Source organism: Cyprinodon tularosa, unplaced genomic scaffold, assembly GCF_016077235.1.
Source record: "Cyprinodon tularosa strain WSP-4 unplaced genomic scaffold, ASM1607723v1 ctg26, whole genome shotgun sequence".
Classification (NCBI taxonomy): Eukaryota; Metazoa; Chordata; class Actinopteri; order Cyprinodontiformes; family Cyprinodontidae; genus Cyprinodon; species Cyprinodon tularosa.
In genome coordinates this window covers 672,863-697,109 of record NW_024038961.1, presented here as the reverse complement: position 1 = coordinate 697,109, position 24,247 = coordinate 672,863, and the positions used below count along the sequence as shown (strand labels likewise).

Sequence of the window (24,247 nt, the reverse complement as noted above, 5' to 3'; positions counted from 1 at the left end):
AAGCACAATAGAAAAAAAGCATAGTGATTTAATCTAAGATGGCATTGACAGTCCAAAACAACAACTTCAAAACAACAACTATGCACATTCAGACATCTATTTGATTATTACAAAAATCTTCAATGGGGTGCGTCTAATTCCTTTTCAATCAAGCAATCTCATAAAAGGCTTAAATTAAGCAGATATAGAAAGGCATTTTACTACAAAGCAATCATGCAAACATAGCTTCTCCAGGCATACAACATGCACTGTCCAATCTTAACATCACTGACATTTTATACTTGCAGGGAACATGTCTACAATGAAATTAATTCACATAGAAAATTGTCTCACAGTGGAGGAAATATGCAAATAGTGACTGTGCATTCAGTCTAAGATGCTGCAGATACTGGCTAATGGCTTCACGTCTAAGAGACAGAGGGGATAGAAGCAGGTTTTGCCAAATCCCTATCACCAAAATCAGATAAATGCAAATATTTTTGAACAGCATATAAAGCTGAGGACCGAGGGTTAGTGAGCATTTCTTCAACACGAGAAGTGACAGGGATTACCCTTTCTGTTGCTTTCAAATGAATTTGTCTAGGAGCATGTTTCTCCATCAACATCGGATGCTGATTACCATTCTTCATATAGAAATTGGCCTTATTCATATATCCAAGTGTAGGGTGTGACTATGCATGTGAACAGCCTCAAAAATAAGGTTCAGGTTGTTTTAAATGAGCTACAAAAGAGGTAATGCTACAACTTGCATCAGAAAAAATTCATGTTCTGTTCACACTCTTGTATACCAGTCTTAAAATATTTTAAATTGCAGACACTTATGTCTGTTAGGAATCCAGTTTGTGTGGGTTGTGTGTTGTTTGTGTTTTCTCCCTCCACCACCAGGTGGCGCCTGGTTCTCGTTGGCCCTTCCACACACCTGCGGATGGTTGGCTCATTATCTGAGGACTCTTAAAGTGCTGACTGCCACTACCTCGACGCCAGAGTGTTTGCCAGTTTTGGGTACTCTAGCCAAGCTGAGTCTAACTCTTTGTTTAACTGAGTTCTAACCTTGTTGTTTTTTGTCTTTGTCACTCAGCAGAAACTGGATGTTTTGGCCTTCTCCCGCCTGGAAGAAATGTTTCAGCTTCACACTGAGCAGGGGACGCTAACTGGATGTTTGGACCAACTCCCCCTAAAAGGATTGTTTGTGCTTCACACTGAGCAGGGGATAAATTTCCACACGTTCAAGTTCTCCTGGAAATCTAAGTGGGAGTCAGCTCCATTGCTCCTCAGGGAACCAACCAAACCAAAATAAAACATGTCCGCCCTCCAACGAGTCAACCAAGTTCTGGAATAACCCACACCAACCGGATTCTGGGAAGGACATATTTTTCTGGAAACGTGAGTCCCGTTTCAGTCTTTGTTTTTGCAAGTCTTCTGAGTTTTCCCACGGAACCTGAACTAAACCCTGAACTTCCCTTCTCACTTCCAGTTCTGGTTCACCAGCGTTCTGAGTAACTCTGGATCCACGCTTCATGCTCACAATAAACCTGTTAAACCTTTTCTCTGGTTCTCTGAGTGGTTCCCTGCATGTGGGTCAGATCCCTTAAAAAGAACATGAAAATGTCAACCTATGGCACGTGTATGTACAGATATTTATATATATATATAGACGTGTCAACAACATTAAAAGCAATTTCTTACTCAGCCATCTCTCCCAACCCATGGATGGATGTATCAGCTCATGCAAAAATAATATGATTGTTGCTCTTAAAACCGGTGTTTCTAGCAATGGGTGGAGAAGGAGTTTAAGCTTAATGTTATAAATCCAAATATGCAGCTGCAAGTTTTAAAACATATCTCTCACACTCCATCTATAGCTACCATAGGAACAGTGTTGGGAACTTTACTTTAAAATTAACCAGTTATAGTGAATAGCTACTTCTTCCTAGTGATTGATTGTATTGATATTGATATTCCCGTTTTCTGAACTATCAATGCAACTCTGACTTAATGTTCAACATTCTTTAACAAATTATATAATTAGTTCAAAAGGACAACATTTCTGAAAACATATACTGTTCTTCACAATTTTAGTGTATGTGGTGGGACATGTGAGCCAAGACACTCAAATACAATACATTTATATAGATTTTCATAAAAGAACAAAAAAACATATCAGATGTTTAAGAATCTGATATTTATGCACATTACCAGGCCTCACTTTGCTAAACAAACAGACATAAAGGCTAAAAAGAATAATGCTTTTCAAGTATTTTAACCAGTGAATTGCAAAAAGAACAGAAAAACGGACTTCCAGTATGTCCGTGTGAACAAAATCATAATATCAGCAGCCTATACAATACAAACCCGCAAACTTTCCCCCGACAATCGTATGCCTGAATCTCAGCGGCTGCTCTCTTTCTGGACCTATCTCCATCCTAATAGAAAGAGTTGCTCTGATGGAGCGAGTTAAAGTAACGTGCTGCATTAGATCGCAAGTAATGCAATTGCCTTATAAATATTCAAATGGTAATTATTTGGAATACTCGGTTACTGAAAAAATAAATCTGTTAACAAGGTGATTATCATGTACTGCCATTACTCCCAAAACTGCATGGGACACTAGAGTCAAAATGTGACAGTGGCCGCAGCAATATGGGTGAAATGCCTGTAAGAAACTTTAAAGTAGGGATGCACGATATAATCGGCCCCCTATCGGTATCGGTCTGTATCGGTTTTAAAACTGAATATCGGACATCGGCCACCCCACCGATATTTTACACGATATTTGATCAGCTTCTGAGTTTCTAAAGTCTAAAAAAAAAAAAAAATACTACTTCTTCTTCTTCCTCAAAAACTTCTTTTTTACAGACTTAAAAACTTCTAAAGACGAGGGAAAAATATTGATACATTAAAATATCACAATATCTTCATATGCTGATATATTGCCATTTAAAAAGACCATATCAATCTCTTTTACTAATGAAATCTTGCTATATGTCATCGTTATGCTACGAAATCCCCCGAAGATTCACGAAATTTTGCCATATTTTTATATGTTGATATATTGACGCGGTATTGATCTATTTTACTAACAAAATCTCACAAGAATTTGCAAAATATCACGAGAGTTTGTAACAGAACGATGAAATTTCACAAGATTTTGAAAGTAAAATAGATCGATACCGCGTTTTTAAAAATCAATTTGATATCAGCATATGAAAATATATTTGAGTATATTATTTTTCAAAGTGTCAGAAATGGATAACAAACCTGCTATTTTCAATGACTACTTATTTTTGTCCAGCTTTAACATCAGTATCGATATCGGTTATCTGCTACATGAGTTTTAAAATATCGGCATATCGGATATCGGCCAAAACCCCAATATCGTGCATCCCTACTTTAAAGCAACACTGGGTGCTGATTTTGGGCGCAGTAGCTGTAACTTTCAAATTTAGTGCCCAAAAAGCTAAGTTATTAAAACAATTCAGGAATAGCATTTAAAATGCCAACCCTGGGCAAGAGGAATTTTGGTGCTCTCACAGCATCACTGGGAGTTAAAGCTTCAAAAAGTGGAAAAAGAATGACTTCTTCAAAAAGAGGTTCAGCTTATGGACTCGCCTTGCCAGAGTTCAGACCTTAAACTGACAAAAAATCTGCGCTAGTAAATGAGTTCAGGTTGGTGGAATTAGCTAATTTTACCAAGTCTGTACAGTATATGGCATATTAACACCTATGCAGAGAGAGTACTAAAACTAAATGATGTTGGGCACTGATTATATTAGAAACAAAAAAAAAGTGAAAATTGAATTCATCCTAGCTGAAACCACAATTTGGCTTTCTTAAACAAAAGAAAAACAATCAGAGAAAGATCTACGTGGATTTTTCAAAACTGATCTCCCTTGGCATATTGTTGAGCACAGGCAGAGCAGCCTCAGCTCCAGCCTCACATAAAACAACAGAGAACAAACCCAACTGCTTCACTGACTCCAGGCAGCTGTTCCACTCAATGTGAATGCCTACGATAATTACAACCATTTCACTAGCATATGCCGAGGGAGAAAAATGCTTCCAAAGTTGGAAAAAAGGAAAAAAAGAAAAAAAGCTGGAAGTTTGACTTTTTAGCCAAATATCTGACCTTGGTAGAAAGCAGCAGAGGATGTCAGACCAGAGAGCTACTGCTTATATGCAGAATTACCTGGAAAAAGACCAAACCAACGCTGAGATTCCAGTTTACAGACATGGGATGATTTCTAATGTTCCAGAAGAAAAAAAAAAGATATAACAACATCACAGAGGATAGAAGGGCTGCAATATAACAAAGCACATCTTCAAGCACCACTGCCTTATCAGGTATCGGTTTATGTCGGCATTTACTGAAAACAGGTTCCCACAGCTCGAGTGTTGTTGGATGTGTTTACACAACAATAACAGATCTTGCAATCTTTTCTACAGTTTATTGACTTTACAGTGGTTAAAGGTGTACTGTCCTCCAAAAATAAGCCTCATTTTCAGTCTAGTGCATTAATACCTTCGCACATCATTTGTAAAGCTAATTCCTCAGCGGCTGCTGTTAAATGTGATGTCAAATAGGGGATAAGTTCCTCAGCACCCCATTGGTCATGCCCTGCTAGTAACACCACATTAAGGCAGCTTGGGAAGAGCAGGGATTTCTAGCTGCAGTTCTGAGGAGCGATTAGAGCAAAAATCAAACGTGTTTCATGTGCAAGCAGCCAGACACGCTTATCTTATCCTTTGCAAATGTTTTCATTAAAGGGCATAGTATTTGCACAGAGACAGAGTCATTAAAGTTCTAATAATATTGTGTTTGTCTAGTTTGTCTAGATATGGATTCAGTACGTATCTCCATGGTTTGGTTTACTAGATACGGCAGAGAGGTTTTAATTTGGGAATTCCAATTAAAAACCAAAGAAGTGATCTGATTTTGTTTCCTTTGTATTCCCTCTGGTGAGCAGCACTGTTGTGCATTTTGTAGCGCTGCTGCTTTACAGCTAAAAGGTCAGGTTTGAATCCCTGCCTATGGATTCCTTCATGGAATTTGTATTTTCTCTTGTAGTACCCCAGCTTCCTTTGACAGTCCAAAAACATGACTTTTAGATGATTGGTGTGCTTGTGTATAGTTTTCTATTATTTGTTGAAAAAACTGCAGAGTGCACTCTACCTTTCACCCAAATGCTGCTGGATAGGCACCAGCCTCTAACGATCGACTAGGAGATGGTTAGGTTTCTTTTGATAATTAACTATTATGAATTTTTTTTTCTGTTAATACGTTTCTTCATAGATGAAATCCAGAAAATACTACCAGTTTATTATGACAGTAACTCTGCTTACCCAAGTTTTCATGGCAGATTACTTCTGGCTTGATAGACATATATTGATGACAAACCCCAACATATTGCAAAAACATTCATTACCTTTGGCACGCTTTTCTTTTTCTAGCCACAAGTTTGAAAGTATTTCATTTGTAGGTTTTCCAACAGATTTAACATAAGACAGATAAGTGAAGAGGTCTGCCTAGTTTTAGGGGTGAAAAATTACCAGCTTTATTAGAAAAGATCACTTTTTCAGTTTGTTTGGATGATGATACCATCTTTGCTGATACCATAAAGTCTGTCATTACCATTTTCATTTAATTCAAATCACAGGTCTGTGATCAATATGATGAAACATCATCTAGCAATCGAAGACAATTATTCCACACTGATATCAATTTAATAACGTATCAAATATGATTTGTTCAATCTTACCTCTAGGCTTCATGTGATTCAGGCATTTAAATCAAAAACTGTATTTTTTATTCATATGGAGCCTAGGCGGAGGTTCAACTGAAGAAACCCATTGCTTTCCTACATCCACCTGCGACACAGCCAATAAGCTTTGAACCAAACCTCAACGAAAGCCAATCAGCATCCAAAGCTCATCTTAAAAGGCCTCCGATAAGCACCTGTCTGCTCCTGTACACAAGCGGTGGATGCGCTGTGTGACTTCATTTAGATGACACCGCTTCAACCCACCTCCAGCCCCTCCTCTACCATCGTAGCTAAAGCTTCATCAGAGTGTCACTCCTCCTGGACTCTTACTGCGTACCCTGTCTCATCTCAACCTGTCCGGCAGAAGACTGCCATGTTGAGCCTGATTCTGCCAGAGGTTTCTTCCCAATGGGGAGTTTTTCCTCCCCACCCTCGCTTCATGCTTGCTCATCATGGACATGTTCTCCCAACCTGAGTTATCCAACTGGACTTCCATCTTCCAGGTCCCTGAGTGAAGCTCTAGTATCAGCTCACACAATCCACTGGATCTCCCCATAAAGCTCAGCATACCGTCTCGCTAACTAGCAGTCTGCAGACTGACCAACTTCATCTATCTCCACTCCACCACCAGTTTCAGGCCTGAGGGGGAAACAGCCCTATTTTTTGCTCCTGTTCATGCATATCTATCAAAATTAAGCCCTATGTTTCCTGCCGAGGTCTGAGCGCCAACGACAAAGTAATTGTATCAATAAATTTCTCCTCATTGTCTTTTTTCTTCGTGTGAGTTTTTCAGATTAAACCAAAAATAATAATAAATCCCTGCTCACTAGTCATGCACCTTTTGAATTTCAAGGCATATCTTAAAGATGAGGATGTAGATCGATATTTTTTATTTTGCATAGATAAAACTGGATTGTTAATCGTTACAACAATCCTAAACATTCAGCCAAGGAAAGTGCTATAAATATGTACTTGCCCCTTTCAAAAAAATATCCTAAATCTATTTAGGTTGAGATAATCAAAGAAATCAATTGAAATTTCAGGCAAAGTTTGAGTAAAGATTACTCAACAAAAAAAAAAAAAAAAAAAAAAAGAGAAAAATCTAAAAGTTGTTCCTGGAAAAAATATATAAAAAAAATACAGATGAGAAACAAAGTCACTGACAGATATCAATCTGGAAATGGAAAATGCATTTCCTAGGCTTTAGGACTCCAGTGAACCACATCATCCTCAAATAAAAAAAACATGGAATCATGGTGAACCTTTTCAGAAGTAGCCAGCCTCCAGGCACGCATCAAGAACTCAACCAGGAAGCAACACAAAAAAAATCTAAAGCAATGTGGGTCTTTGATGCTTCAGTTAATGTCAAAGTTCATGACTCAACAATAAGAAAGAGACTGAAGCATCCATGAAAGAGATCCAAGAATAAAACCAATGCTTAGCAGAAAATACACAAAGGACAATCCTACCACCTTATATTTGCCAAACAACTTTTTGATGATCCCTGTGACTTTTGGAAAACGCTCTGTGGATTACTGAAAGATAAGTTATTTTTTGGGTTGCCATGTTGCTTCAAAACCAAATCAAATCATCAATTGATCGATGGACCAATGGCGTTCGCTCTCTCACCCCTTAGAAATAAGAGACAAAAAGTTTTCACATACAGGCCAGGTTGGGTTTAATAGCTTTTCATGACTAATAACTAAAATCATTATTTTCAATCTGCATTTTGGGCTTACTTGTTAAGGGGTGGATGCTTTTTTACCAGAACAGTTGACTGGTTTAGATTGAGTATTGATATCGGTGCATTAAAACCCCCCAGTCAAAGTCCAGACCTCAATTCAACTGAGAATATTTAGGCTAATTCTGAATCCTAGCGCTAACAGACCCTTTCCACTAAATCTAAGCCCAAAAAAAGAACAAAAATTATCTCACTAAGTACAGATTCATTTTACACTTATCAGATTGTAAAATATACAATATCTAGAAGTACATCGCGATGTGAAAAAATGCGAAAAGTTAAAGACAAGAGTTTTGCAAGGCTTTTCCTTTACAATCGATATGCCCTCAGAGCATTTTGTCTCCACAGAATCAAGCGCTTGAAAAATGCTTTCAGATGCAGCAGTTTATGTGATTTTAATATTGCTATGAGGTATTCATAGAGAAAGGCACCAAACATTTCAGCTTCTTTAAAAATTAAGAAATAGACATGAAGGTGAAAGAGGGAGGTTGAAAGTATAGCTCTGTAAAATAATGTGCCACAAACCTTTCTACTTTACCAAACCAACACACACACACATGTCCTGAAACACACCCAACCATGGCATACATTCACAGAGGTGAGTGTCCCCGTCTCGCATTTCCTCTCATATCCCATGTTAGATACCATTATCTGTGCTATGTTGATGGGCCACCATTTTCAGCCCAGGAAGAGTATGGCTAGCAAAGTACACTGCAAATTGCAGTCACTATTAACTAATCAGTGGATGAATGTGAATTGATGTGCCTGATGCTGTGCACTTTCACTATTACAGTCGGCCTCATTGCCAACCATTAGCACTGTGGGAATTAGGTTTCAGCATGAAAAGCTGTGTTTATAAACCAAGCAAGTTAATCTTTGGAATTTTCACTGTAAATAAGATCAAACTAAATGTGAATTCATTAGTTTAGCATGAGAGCTGATAAAAATGTCCCCATAATGAAGTCTTAACAGTATTTGTTATGTAATTTCATTATGAAAAGCCTATTTAATGTTGTTTTTTTTATATAGGTATGGGATTGTTGAAGTCTGAGACAGTTTACTAAGCAGAGATATACAGTATTCGGTGACTAAGAAAGACAATGGAATTTGGAGGAAGCCTCAGCTGGGATTTTTACCAAGGTCCAAATCTAATATATAGCAAGCTACATAAATGCCACAACAATACACAAGAAAACTTTATCTATGAAAAAAAAAAAATTTTTCTAATAATTTATCAATACATAATGAGGCAAACACATTTTCGCAAAACAGCAACTCATCTTAGAGCAATTATTTTTTACTATATTAACACTGATAAACAGCAAATAAGAGTATCTATTTAAGAAGCTTGATCTTATTAAGAAATATCTGCTATTTGAGGCACAATTCCTATAACTACTGATAACACCTATGGCACAATACATAATAATTTCATAATCTGAGTAAAGTCCTGTTAACTGAAGTGCTATGTTACTCTGACTGCTCTCATGGTTTGATGTCATCTCTGGCCATAATATCAGTTAGAATCTTAATTTTGGTAAGCGTGTATGCAAAATATTTCCATACCTTTATATGCTCTAATTTTGTAAATATTCAATTGTAGTATTATTGTTTATATCACTGAGTAGAGGTGAGTATTGGCATGAGTGTTGCGATTCGATACATGTCGCGATACTTGGGTCACGATACGATATTATCACGATATTGCAGTATCACCATATATTACCATATTTTCCCCAGCTATCAAAATCAAATGATGAGATAAAACAGCAAGCGCTGTATATTTTCATCAGAAAATATTGATTAGGTATTATTATACATGTTGTTTGGGGTTTTCTTCCACTGTGACTGCCTCAAATACAGATTTGGTGCTGCACGCACAGTTAAAGGGCTCCACAGCGCTTTCTACCAGAGTGGTGGTGCAGAGGTAGCCCATTTTCCCATCAAAGTTTTATGTAATCTTTTTTTTTTTTTGAAAATCGATACTAAGAAGTGAAAGATCGATATTATATTGGGCAGCCGAATATCACGATATATCGCCAAAACGATTATTTCACACACCCCTATCACTGAGATTCAAAAACAGAGAAATACAAGCTAAATCAGTCGCCTCTAGATTATATATAAAGATCACTTCACAAAAATGGTTATGCAGAATATCGCAAAAGTTTACTTTTATTTTAACAATTTCTTTTTTTCTCAAACACACCCATAAATAAAAGCCAATTTTAAGCAATCTTCCTATGAAGGGTGAATAAAATCCAGCTGTGAGTTTTTTAATCTATATTATCATTTTGTAAAGCACTTTTGGAGGAAAGGGGATGTTTAAATAATGTCCTCAATTTTCAGATTGTTTTTTTTTTTATTAAAAATATTTGTTTTCCTTCTTCTCTTATTTGCACATTTACTATTTGTACTTGTCTATCATATACACTCAGTGAAATAAAACGGATGGAGTGGGGATAGAATTGCTTTTGTGACGTACTTTAAATTAATTTCTTGACAAATGCATTTTTTTTTAAAGTAAATGATTACTTGGTCATTCATGATCATAGAAAAATATAAGAAATTGATATACAAAAAAAAATCCCTCCATTACCTCGGGTTTACTTTTGTTAATATTTTCTCTTTGCCACCTAGGACATGATTTCAACTGTGCAAAAGCAACTGGCACAGAAAACAGACTAAGATCTCTAGAGCCAGTTCAGAGAGAGGAAGGATGGTGACAGATGGACTGAGCCCGGGCCTTGTCATCTATGTGACTGAATAAACAGCACTCACTATTCCCTCGCTCAATCTCTGGATCAGAACTCTTCAAAATTCCCATTCCGCTTTCAGTTTCACAAAAAGGAAGCAATAATGATTTTTTTTTTTTTTTTTTTTTTTTATCCTGATAATTCTAGCTTGGTATGATATCGCTCAGCATATTCTCCTTTCCTCACATTCAGTTAGTTTCTCAAGAAAATAATAATCTTATCAGCAAGCATTCTAAAACAGAGACACACAAATAAGGGCAGCTGGTTTAAACATATTAATATATATACAAAAAGCAAAGTTTTTTTCTGATCCTATACCGGAAATATTTTACTAATACATATTACGAATAATTATCATCAATTAATGGTTATAGTGGAATCTGAGATAACACATCTTTTAAATGAAGATTTCTTCAAACATCTTTTTACCTTTGAATGGATCCCAAATATCATTATGTTAATATGTATTAAATATACATTTTATATACACAACTGACTTTTCTCTGCATGCATCTATACTTGTGGAAGCAGAATTTCCGCTGATAGCTTTGAGAAAAGCAATTAAATAGTATTTCTGCTGCTGGGCCTCACTTGAAAGGCTTCAAGTACAGTTCTCCCTCCAGGGAGAGAGAGTCTTATATATGCACCACTGTGTCAGAGCAGGAGTCAGGCTGTGTTTAGGTTCTAGCAAGTTTAAACACACTGAAAGAGATGGGACAGCAAGAGATACTAGTGCTTTCAACGACATGTGCAGAAGCAAGAAGAATAAATATATAAAAATAAAAGTTCTCAAACAGTTCTTTATTATTCTGTCCTGTAGGTGAAAATAGAAACACATAAAATGAACCAATAATGGAGAGCGTGGAAGGGAGAATAACCAAATATTACATTACAAAATGTAATTAACACAAGTAGCAGTGGCGCAAATTAGAGAACAAAGCGACAACGGGGGGGGGGGGGGAAGCCACAGAGAAAAAAAAAGGATTAAAGCATTGTGACCAGGGAGTCTCTAAAGAACAAAACCATTATGGTGCAAATAAAAAAAAATCCCTAAAAGAATGCAGAATAAAAAAGTTAAAGTATTGAAGGCAAAGTTATTCAGTGTTCGGTGGGAAACAGAAAGAATAACCATTTGTTTTTTACTACAGTATGAGGTCGAAGTCTAACATACTGAACATAATATCATTAACTAGCATATGGAAAAACGTGGGCCCCCTGCCTAACCAAGGTTAATACCCAAGATGGCTGCTGCTCTCACAAGAATTTCCTGAATTTTTTATTTTTTTTTGATAGGAGATGTATTTGCATTCCTGATGGCTCTAATAATGATTAAAATTAGCATGTTCATTTAACACGGAAAATATAAAGAAATTAAGCTTAAGAGTAAATTCAATCTGGAAGACTCTTATCAGCTTCACCTGAACCGCCTGCGATGTCCCGCATTCAACTCCAGCCAATCCACTCCGGGGCCGCACCTTCTCTGAAGCCAATCATCTTACAAGATCCCCTTCATTTAGCTCCTGGCCAAGCCTCTCTCTCCAGCATGCAAGCGAAACTTTCTCCCTACTGCACCCTATCTCCTCCCTCATTCTCAGTCCCACTCACCCTCCGGTTTATTCCATCACCAGCGTTTGGGCCCCGGGGGAAGACTACGCTAATCCTTTTCTAGGTTACTCATCCAAGGGTATGCTGATTCACAGCATCAAAGTCTTCTGCCAGGGCCTGAGTGCCAAAGAACTTATTTCATTTATGTCTTCATCTGCTTCTGTCTTCTTGAACCCCAGTCGGCCTCAGTAGATGGCCGCTTACACTGAGCCTGGTTCTGCTGGTTTCTTCATGCTAAAAGAGCGTTTTCTTCTCCACTGTTGTTACATGCATGCTTGGTGTGAGGGATTGCAGGAAGTCACTGAGTCAAGACAATCAGCTGGTTTTCTTTAGATAGAAATATCTTGAAGAATATGATTGTGTTGCCTGTATAAAAATATTTAATATTTTCTAACTGCAACTTTTCTCTGTGTGAGTCTCTCCAGGTTGAAATACATGTTATCATTGTGTCCCTGAAAGCCTGATCACTGACTGCAACTGTTATCAAAGCTCAAGTTTTCCACTTGAAGCTACAGCCTGTGAAAGTGTTTAAAGGTTGTTCTCCAACCAATTCAACAAAGGAATGCCACACAAAAAAAAATAATAATTGAAAAAATATTATCTGTCAGTCACCAAAAGTATAGATATTGTAAGAAGATATGACAGTGTAAAATGGTGGAATGATAGTAAAGTTCATAACAAATGTGAGAGAAAGCGGCTGGATAAACTGATCAGGAAGGCCAGCTCTGTGATTGGATGCCCTCTGGACTCAGTGCAGGAGTTGGGAAACCAAAGAGTCCTAGTTAAATTAACATCTCTGTTGGATAATGTCTACCACCCCATGAAGCTGTTACAGAGCTGGAGAGCTCCTTTAGTGACAGACTGCTGCACCCTATATGCACCAGGTAGCGTTATCACAAATCCTCCCTCCCAGCAGCTGTAAGACGTTATAACCACCACTGTTCCCAACAACCTCAATAAGTTGTTACTTTCATGCTGAATTTGAAGTTTCTACCTCAGTTAAATAACACACTGCTGTCATTTTGCACATCTCTGATGTTGCTGCTATTTTTCTCATATCCATTACTGTAAATAATGTCCATAGCTGTATAGCTGTATATTGTTATATATTGCTGTATATTGTTATACTGCATATTGTTATACTGTTAAAACACTTTACAATATAGTACTTAATTTGTTTATTTTTGAACTCTTCACTTTTATGCTATTCTTATACATTTTTCTAAGGTCTACATTTATGTGACCATTTTTTCTATAATCTTTTTTCCCTTTGTGGGACAATAAAGGCATTTTCTGTTCTATTCTATTATCTATTCTAAATCTAAAAGAACTTTTCAAAGTCTTACAGAAAATCTGGAACTTTGATCATCTAGTTCTATATCTGAAATACTTCAAACGCTTTAGTCTGATCTGCCTCTGAAGACGAAGCAAAGTTTAATACAAATATATATATAATGAATCAACATTTTATGTTTTAGGCTTAAATCTAAGATAGTGAATCACATTTTACAACAAACTAAAAAATTACTATTAAATAGTCGCTTGTTAAAGTTCTTAGTTCCATCTGATATCTAACTTTGCATAAAAATCTTTATTTACAAGTTTAAAATTGACCATTTTTAAATGTTACAGGTGTTGTATTTCTTTAAACTGTTGGAATCAATTCTTCAACTCTAGATTAGTTGACCTAACATGTCAAGCTCTCCCAGTGCTCTCTTGCAGATGCCGCAATCTAAATTTCCCTTCACAAAGAAACCCCCTAAAGACAGAGTTTCCTTTTTAACCTCCTAACAGGTGATTAGAATGACTCTGCTGCTGTATGTGTGCAGCAGAAATACATGGTAAAACAAACAAAAGTTGCTATTTTGTTTATTTGTTTTTTCCATCTTCCCTTCAGTGATCACAAAAACCATAAATAAACTTCAGTTATTTCCTTCTTCCAAAAACATGATTCCACTCAACTTAAAACCATGCTTTAGATTTTGACAAAGACCTGATTGAGTCATTTTACATGAAAAGGTAGAGAATGCTGTGAGATCATAGTCTGTATAATAGGTTTCTCTAGACACCACCGATCAATCACTGAAAGCTTAATAGGAGCAATTACAGTCCTTGTTACAGCAGGTCCCGTAAGTCATGATGAGTATGAGCCCAAGTGAACAAGAGCAGAACAATAAAGGAAATCATTGAATGGTTTTATAGTTTAGAGATATTCTAATAAGTCAGCATTAGCAGCCTCCAATAAAGCCCACGGAGTTGTCCTTGGAGGGGATGAAAAACATTCTGCAAATCCATTAATTACTCCAAACTATATTGCGCTGTTCTTTCAACTCACACGGGAGGAAGACTTCAATACTATACCGCAGGGGTCTTCCAGACGGCTGATTTGTCACTAATCCTCTTGTTAGACATTTGTTTGAACCATGAAATGATTTCTGAATCATTTATCATCTATATTATCTTTTTTTCACAATGACTGCTTTTTTCACCGTCAAAGCTTTTTTAAAGCTTTGTGCTTCCTGTCTGTATCGTTGATAATGACCCGCCTTTATCCGCCGGGTCATTACTTGCAAAAATATAAATGAGTGAACTTGCACTTTTTATCTTTCAGCTTTTGATGGACAAATATAAGTGTTTGAACTTGATAATTGAGCAGCTAGTTTGACTCAAGCCAGCATCCCTCTAAAGCATGCCAGCAAAATTGCCTTTTTTTTCCTTTATGTTAGTAGAATTTAGAGAGTACAAATGACTTGGGTGCAGACTTGTGACAGCCTTAATGTGGCATTTAGGTAAAAGTAACCATGTCATTACATTACTATAAAAATAATTTGGATCTAATGCAGAATAATGATGGGAACGGCGTTTCTTTTGAGTGCACTGATTCCCTCGAATAGTTCATTGAAATGATTTTATTAGAAGTTTTTTTTAGTGAATCATTCGGTTGATGCAGTTACATATTAATTTTGTTCAAACCATTGGTTCTTAGGGTTTTGTTTATATACGCTGGATCCTTAAAAAAAAATTCATATGTTAACTAAGTGTAATTAGCTCTGTGAAGAACAATTTCTCCCTGGCAGAAAATGAATTTGGCATTTGATGCGGTCTCTGTGCTCATTTCAGTATGTGTGCAGAGGAATAGTTTAATGATAATTTTGGAGTTTGCTCTTATTTTTTTTGGTTTCTCTTTTCTTTTTTTTGTAAATCGAGTCCAAAAAGGCATAATAAAAAATTTAGCTGAATATCTTCCGGGTTTACATACAAAATAAAGAGACTAGAAATTACATATTTGAATGGATTAATCTATTTTATTCTGCTTAAAAAGTCAGCAAATTCAGTTTTTGACAAGCTTGTTGCAATAGGAAGAATAAAATGTGCTATGAACTCAAACTTAACATGGCAGAAGCGAGATGACTGCTAGAGAGGTCGACATTATGACACATAAAAAGGGAGTATTTTCCAATCAGATAAGAGCTACAAGGTGAGATAGGAAGGACAGAGAGGTATCCAGAGGAAGACAAGCATCTCTCAGCACAAATAAAGGAAATGAATAAACGAGCGGAAAAGGAAATAAAAATAAGAGGATACAGATATTCATTTTCTTCTAAATTTTGAATGGAATTGTCTGAATCCACACAATTCAACAGATTTTGAACTGATTAATGTGAACAGTACAAACTTACCCATGTCTTTAAAAAAATTGTTAAAATGTGAAAGTTCAAAACAATGTTATATCATTAAAAAACATCACAAGCTTTGAACTAAAGCCCCCCTTGATGTGATCATCTACCCACTCTAACAAATAAGGCAAGTAGAACAGCAAACCTGGAACAAATGAACAGTATTGATAGGTTTAATATAGAAATAAAAATATTAACTTTATAAAATGAGAAAAACAGATGTTGATAAGACATTTATAAATCAGAGATAATGCCTGTCCATTATTAGTCATTCTAGAATTTGCATTTATTTCCATTATAGGTGAACTAAGTATACCAATAATTAATTGCTTACTTTGTTCTGTGGGCTTGAACATGAACTGTGGTGCGTTTAGAAGGGTCAACAACCCTTTTCATGCTGTAGAAAATTTGAAAACCAAATAAGAACCAGAAAATTGGAAAGAATTTGTGTGAATTTTTCCTTTTGCTAAAAGGAGAGATAAATCAATCGTTTGCTCAGACTTTGAGCTATTCAATAATGAGCTGCTCTAGTATCCTTTCGTCACACCATAAGGTTTTACTTTGAATCTGAAGAACAGATTTTTAAGTCTTTTAACCTGTATTTTTTTTATTTTGCCTTGAGTTTAATATATTTGATGACTTGTTTACAATAAAATAATTAATAGGTGATGCGAATGTGCACACCCGCTGGTGTGGCAAATAAATCTTCATGATTTGAGATAGGGAACATTCAATAAATCCGGCCAGTGGAGAAGCACGTTTTGCCACCAGCTGTGCAGCTCTGCAGTGTCCTGAGTAGCTGTGCTGCCAATTGAATTCAGGTATTATTGGAAGGAGCAAGTACAACAAGCTGGAGGAAACACAGAGACATGTTAATGATAGTATTGAACTGTGAGAAATCATCCTGTGGATGTGTCTTTCTGTCTTCTCAGATGCCTTCTCCCCTTCATCTGTCTGCACAGGCCTGATCCGCTATCCGCTCTATTCTAGCACCACCTATTGATAACATTTCACCTGCTCCATTTCTGAACAGCTTTGGATTCAGCACTTTTTCAGACTGGATGTGTCACAGCATGAAACACATGGATTTGCTTGGATTACGTCAACAGTGATGCTGTGGTAATTGCATTCTTTTCTCATTAATATCATGGGCTCCTCTTCTCTCAGTTCCAGCCTCAAATCAGATTCAAATGCTTACAAGCTCCTTCGGCACTAAATCCAGCCACCTGGACTTGGCAAACAGCTTTAGGGCGGAGATAACTGAAACAGATGACTGTGAAATTACATTTTACGACGTACGATCCTGTTTTTGGCTCAGGGAACGATACACAAGAGTCCAAATGAATGCGTGCATAAAGTTATTTTCTGACTCATACTGGACAAACAAGAGAAGAGTGTTGGGCGTTTTAGCTCTTGCTGCACAAACTGTAGCATTTAAAGATATTATCCAATTCTCCCATTTTGGTTGTTAATAAATGTTTTGACTATATCTAATGCAGGATTTGATACATTTACATAGTTTTTAAGAGATGCACCTACAAATAAACTGCTAATTCGTGATGATGTCTATTCTGGTCAATGCGATCAAAAGAGGCACAAATATGGCAGCTGAGGGACTTTTGACAGATCTCAATATAGATTTTGATTCTTTTAGTGAGCTGACTTTGGCTAAGTTTTACACTGTAGCCTGAAGTGAATCCGATTTTTTTGCCCATATGCGACCTGTATCTGATCTTTTCATGGCAGTCTAAACAACAGAGATCCAATATTTCCAGTGCGACCCACGCCACTTGGCTACGTGGTCCTGGATCAGATACAAATCTGATCTTTTCAAATGCGACCTGTGTTGAACAGCCAGGTCACATTCATCCGACCTCAACAAAGGTCACTATTCTGCGTATTGCTACGCAGAAGCGGGAAGAAAAACAACCAAGGCTGACGATAATGTGGAGAGTAGTCTTTTTTTTAAACATCTTGAAAGGATTTTGTTTTTATGGTTGGGAAAGATCACTAGATGCTCCCACACTATCATCCATGTTTACTTCCGTAAACACAGAGCATGCTTGCTTATGACATCATTGCATCCATTACTGCGCATGCGGGACACTGGCATCGTATGAATGCAGTTCACACAGGAGAGCACATACAAGTGGCATATATTTGGAAATGTGAACGGCAATGCAAAAAAATCGGATTTTACAAAAAATAGCAATTGAGCATTAAGGCCTGCAGTGTGAACGTAGCATTTGTTAACTTTCATAGCCATTATGGTGAAACCAAAAAACAACAAAAACAAAACAAAACCAAAAGAGAAGTTGACATGGATTGCCTTCATTATTTGACTTGTATGAATTTGTCTTTGTGTATCACCAGCAAAGTGGCTCTGAACTCAGTCTTAACATAGGCTAGCCTGCTGGTTTTTCAAAACATTGCATAAGCATACAAGCCCTGCTTATTTTTTTTATTTGATTTTATTATTTTTTTAATACTGCCTTTAACATCGTTAAATACTGATCAATCATTTGTTCCTTCTCATTGCTCTATGTGATTCTAACACCAATGCCATCCTGACTATCCAAAAGGTTAAACACCACTCTTGGATCCGTCAAAGCCTGATGAATGGGTTGCAAACAGGGGGAACTTTAGATCAGATGCGTGACCTTTCAGTGTCTTGGAACATTTGACCTGAATGGATAAATGTTTAAATCCAACTGTGCAAATATCTAATCTTTGTTTGTATTATTTATGTTTGGTTTCTTTAGCAAAATAACATAAATGACACAAAAATAAGAAGCAGCACATTGCAGAGAAAAAGGCAGGAAGAGGCAATAAAGCAAAGTAAAGTAGACTGTCAAATAATGAATGTAATATTAATAATAAATACTCTCACAATGCAAATATCAATACAACATTGAACTACTGTATAGTAAAAACATATTTAAAGCAATATCAAACCTATTAGGATTACCTAATCTAAACAAAACATCTCCAATACAATATATTTCACTCTATATGTGTTTTTGTCCATCCAGCTAATCTTAACACTAATTTAGATAAAATAATACAACTAAGTAATACAAGTTAAAAATTAAATCAAGAAAGGAAACTCATTCTGTGCTTGTGAGAAATCCAGGATGGTGAAAATCCAGATTTTGACTGGAATAGATTTTTAAATTAATTGTGAAGTAGAAACTAGAAAGTTCTTTAATATTATTTTTATTTAAATATTTATCCAAAATGAAAATGCTCATCTGGAATCAGTAGTACATAGCCAATGTGGTGAATAACCAGGGAAATACAACAATCAGGAGCAAAAATAACATACAAAAAGCAAAAAAAAAAATTGTTTTTTATTTGTCAAAAATTCACTGTATAATCTATGCACTTAAATTTAGCTTTACTCTTTTTGTGACTAAAAACACAGGAATAGCTATTTCTACAATAGTCATATTTTCCCAAAATTTAAACTTAAAAATCAGAAACTGATTTGGGATTTAATGTGTGAGTATGATAAATTGGTAGGACAGCAAGTTTCTGTTAAAAATATATATCTGACTGGTTTCTTCCATATCCACATTATTAACTTTTGGCTGTAATCAGACAAATCATTCAAATAATCTTTTCATTATCAGGTAATCGACCAAATGTCAGCAGCCCTGAATAGTCAATTAAGGGTTGTCTTCTTCATCATATCACTGATTACGAGGGTAAGACATAAAATAGGATTGACGTACAGGGTCATTGCATGTATCTATGAATAAAACATGAACCATTAGCCTTATTAAAACCAAGGACTAACAACGGACAGTGAGCGTCAGCTTAACTTTCCTGAGGGATAGGAGCCAATTACATGACATTGTGCATGTGAAGGTATCAGAAAGTAAAGGTAGGACACAGTTCTGTGTGTACTTGTAGTCGGTTCAGACAGTCTGCTCTGCATACAATATAAGAAACCAATTTCCAAAAAAAAAGACACTACAAAAGGAAAATGTGTGAAGAAATCTTTTTACACTGCAAAAAATTGAAATCTAAATAAGTAATTTTTTCTTGGCTTTGAATTTTCTTTAATTTAGGAGGTAAGTGAAACACTTTACTAATGTAACAAGACAATTTACATTGAAAATAAGAAAAAAAAAATTGCATTGACTTATTTCAAGTGTTTATTATATAGATATATTATTTTAAGAGTAAAGATACTAATTCCATTGGCAAATCATCCTATTTACCTACTCAAATTGAGGGTTACTGTAATACACTTAATTTAAGAAATTGTTACATATTCATTTTTGCAGTGTAGGGGTAGTTTAGGATTTTGGAGGAAAGCTCTTGAGAAAGTGATATATTTTATATCCATAGTAGTTCATGTATGCTGAGGCCAACAGCTATAAGGGTTAAGAAATATAGGACTTCTACTTTTGTAAAATGGCTGTTGTATCAAAAAACACAATAATTTATGTGTTTTATGAACCTTAAACCTTTTAATGTCAATAAAACCTTTAACCTTTTTGTAATATTAGTATTATTTATACAGAAGCCTAAACTTATTTACACCTGAAACAAAGGCACTTTAGGAGGCAGTGAACCACAAGTGATCCTTCTGTGTGCAACATGTACGAAACACGGAACGGCCAAAGCCTCTCTGCCCCGAGTCCTTACTTAAGAGAAAGATGGAGTAAAAAAAAAAAAAAAAAGATTTTTAAATTGAATTTAGTCTGATTGGGAACACTATGCATGCGCTGCTCTCAGTACATGTTTCGCACAGGAGGATTATTAGTGGAATTTGCCACCAGGGTTCAATTTTTGAGACTGGAGTTGCTTGAAGATGGTAGAAAACTAGTTTGGTGTGGCAGCTCCCTGGCTAGCAATTAGCTTCAGTGCTTTGGACAAAACAATCTAGATTTATAATACCAGACAATTAAAAGATCAAGAAGGCAAAAAAAATTATGAGCTACAGTTTAAAGCTTGTTCTTCTTATAAGTTTAAATCATTGATTAAATAGAAATTAAAACATGGATCTTTTTGGATAGGTTGACCCACACTCAGATGAAATGTTCACTTGCAGCTTGTTGAATGACAGTAATCTTTGAGCCACCACAAAGCAGATGAACACACTGCCAGTCAACTCCAGTTCTGCAGGGCACCTTCCATATCCAAGCATGCCTGTCTGTACAGATCTCCCCCTTATGGCTGTCCCTCTCTCCCTCCTGTTTCTTCTCTGACAGCCTGATTGTGTATTTGCTGCTATTCCTGTCCTCCTCTGTGTTGCACAGCTCGTACACATCAGAGTTCAGTATTTTCTGCCCCCTGATGTTGATTAAGTCTCCAGTACAACTCATGATGACACAGGCTGTTGGACTAAACATGGCTGTATAAACCCAAAGGAATCTCCCTAATATAGCTGCTGACATCTTCATGAATTCGAACACTATCCTCTGCCCTTACTGGGGACTGAAATGAGGCAGCATTCGAGAAGAATTTGGTCTTTTTTTTTGGTTGTGGGTTGTGGGCGTTGGGTCCATGAAGGAATGCCTATTTTCCCCTTTTCTGTGACTTTCCTAAGTTAATCAATAGAGAGCTGCAGGCATGAAGCGCGGTTTAAAAACCTGCACGCAGTAGTGGAAATGGAGGATTTGGGTGATAATAGATTATAAATATCACTCTTTCTGACTGCAAATAATAAACATGGTTCCTCTAAACAAAGAGTCTGTATGATTTTCTTGTCTTTAATAACAGCATGCACATACAGGTTGCATAAATTAACCTTTAATCATAGGCGCTTCATTTTGACTATATTCATTTGACATACAAGATCCAGAAGATCATTACAGCGCTACACATGTTTTTACCATATGTTCATTTGTGTCTGGCACATAATCGAATCACTTTCTTTACTTTTTTCTCAGACTTCAAGCATAAGAAGTACTATTAATAGCTTTAAACTGTCTCTATATTGAAGGCTTCAACAGAGATGTTTATCAATTGTTCAAAAATACAATTATAGTGTGAATTTCTAAACAATAATATCAGTTAAGCACCAGGTCAGTTTGCATTCCTATAGAAAAGGTTCCTTACAATTGCTTTATTACCCTAATACTTATTAAATAAGTATTCTTTGCAAGCTATGCAAGCTGCAAAATAATTACCAGCAAATGTCAAAGCCTTCAGTTTTACATCAGCAGCTTTAATCTACTCGTGCAAATCCCTTCAGCATCTCCTCCTTGTGCAAGAATATTCAGTATCTGTCTTTTGAGTTATTAAACTTGCTCTTATCATTCTACCTCATAAACCTTTGCCCTGTTTCCAACAAAGAAAAAAAAAAGTTAGGGAAGAAAATACATCAGGTGACGACTTACAGATTTCAGAGGATGCGGCTCCAGGGAGAGAATCACAGATGCGTAAGGAGAAGTCCTTCCACCGACGGCTCTCAGATTCTGCGCTACTATTTTAAGCAGTGATGAAAAAAAATAGTTTTATTTGATTTTATCCAGGGGAGAAAAAAAAACAATTAAAAATCACATAAGCCCCACTACTGTTGCAGTTTTGCGCACCAGATTTAGCTGTATATTTCTTATTGTAAGATGAGTAATATTAGGATGAGCTGTGGTGCGTGGTGGAGAGCAGCAAAGAGAGGTGCGCCTCCGCTGTCATGAGCGGTGACACTTCACTACCCGGTATAATCCAAGCGCAGGAGCTGCCTCCTGTTTACGCGGACGGTCCTGTGGAGCTGGAGCTCCTCCTTGTCTCACCTCCTCCTGCTCTGTCTGCGTGTTGGAGACACGCAGGGAAGAGACGCGCAGCAGCTGCGCGCATGGATTGGACCCTCCTCTGGACACCGGTAGCCTATTAAAACAAACACTGGAGAAACAAAAAAAAGTGAAGCCTGCAGTCTGTGGATGTCGGGTATGAATACAGGTGCATCGGTAAATTTGTTTGTCGTCTGAAAGTTAATTGATCCCAGCAAGTTATTTCAAATGCTGAAATTTTTATTTCTTTAAACCGAGAGCTGTATTCCAAACGAGATTAGTTTTGATTTTACATATTTAGGGATGAGAATATTATATAAACTGTTGAAAACCGAGACTCAAAGAAGGATCTGTTTTGTTATTATCATGTTATGTCCTTTGCAGTCTGAGGAAAGGCTGCTGTCCAGCATACAATTTACACCCTTTACAAACTGGTGATTTAAAGAAGTTGAGTGTTCACAGTGCTGTATCTAGGATATTTTTTGAAAGTTTAGTGGAAGGAAAACAGTGGTTGCATAATAAATAAGGACATTCAGAGCAGAGGTGTCAGGTAATGGAGTATAAATACTTTATTACTATACTTAAGTACAATTTTTAGGTATCTATACTTTACTCCATTACATATTTTTCTTCCTACTTCTGACTTCTACTCATTACATTTTCACAAAAGTATCTGTACTTTCTATTCCTTACATTTAAATAAAAAACAAACGTTACCTCTTACTCTTGGCTTCGGTTTAGCGTTTATAAACATTAATTTCACGTCATGTGCACCATCCAATGCAGATCATTGGCGCCATCCAGATCTAGTGAAAACTAGTGTGATTGGATGAGTCATACAATGCAAACATTCATTGGTTAGCTACAGGAAATCATCAGAAGCAAGCAGGTGTTCTTCAAACTGCAAACATGCAAAATTGTCGATGCCATGCTATAATGTTGGAATCAGAAAAAGATGTTAAAATGTCTGAAAGGTCGGAAACAGGCGAAAGGGTATCTGGAGATGGAGACCAACAAGACCTCGATCATCCTTGGCCCTATCTCCAAGAATTTTTTGAAATAGTCAAAAAATTTAGCTTTCAATTCATACAGAGGCATCTGGCTGTTTTTTTAAAGGCTACTTTATACTTTCATACTTTCAGTAGTTTTTGCAGCACATACTTTTTCACTTTTACTTGAGTAAAGAGGTCAAGTTGATACTTCCACTTTACCAGCGTGTTTTTAAACTGCAGTATCTATACTTCCACTTAAGTAACAAATATGTGTACTTTTGACACCGCTGCATATGAGGCGGTACTGTACCAGAACATAGTCTGAAGCTGTCAGGTTCACAACGATCTACTCTTAGTTTGAGTAGGTAAATGAGATAGTTTGCCAATGCAATTAGTATTTTTACTCTTAAAATAATATAATTCGATAGTATGCACTTACAATAAGAAAACACAATTGCATTGTCTTATTTAAAGTGTAAATTGTCTTGATCCATTGGCAAAATGTTTCTTTTACCTCCTCAATCCAAGAACAAATGCACTTATCTTAAGAAATAATGACTTACCTAGATTTCGATTTTTTTCCAGTGTTCCCTGTGTTAAGACAGTACTAACCGAGAAATGTTAGAGAGATTTTTTTTAATAAAGATGCTGCCTAAGTTAAGGGACAACACCGCGGGAGAGATGTTAAATGGCACAAAGTCATCTTTTTTGCAAATTAAAGAGAAATTTTGGTTTGTTCGTGAGAAGGGAGAGCAGAGAACAATAACACCCATGCTGCCTGAGGTTCAGTATTTAGATCTAGGGTCAGTGATGTTTTAGGATCACTGTCATCCGCTGGTGTCTATGTGTGTTTTCACAAATATAGTGGAAACGTTTTCCTCCTGATTTCTGACCATCTATGTGTAGCCTAAATCGGTTGATTAAGGGATTATTTTTACAGTACTGCTTTAGTTAAACAAAATATTAACGTGGCA

General features: G+C 36.5%; 1 protein-coding gene across 2 annotated transcripts in view; it reads right to left on the bottom strand.

Moving 5' to 3' along the window:
- The window catches only part of calcr (calcitonin receptor), an 85,852-nt gene extending 63,549 nt beyond the window's left edge, over positions 1 to 22,303 (bottom strand). The window contains exons 1-2 of one of the 2 annotated variants that reach the window (XM_038288646.1): positions 22,087 to 22,303; positions 21,892 to 21,977 (exon numbers count right to left, since the gene is read on the bottom strand). The gene's annotated coding sequence lies outside the window, so the exon portion shown is untranslated. Of the gene's footprint in view, positions 1 to 21,891 lie in introns of both variants that reach the window. The other variant, XM_038288647.1, reaches the window with a different exon arrangement.
- Between the last annotated feature and the right edge of the window lie 1,944 nt (positions 22,304 to 24,247).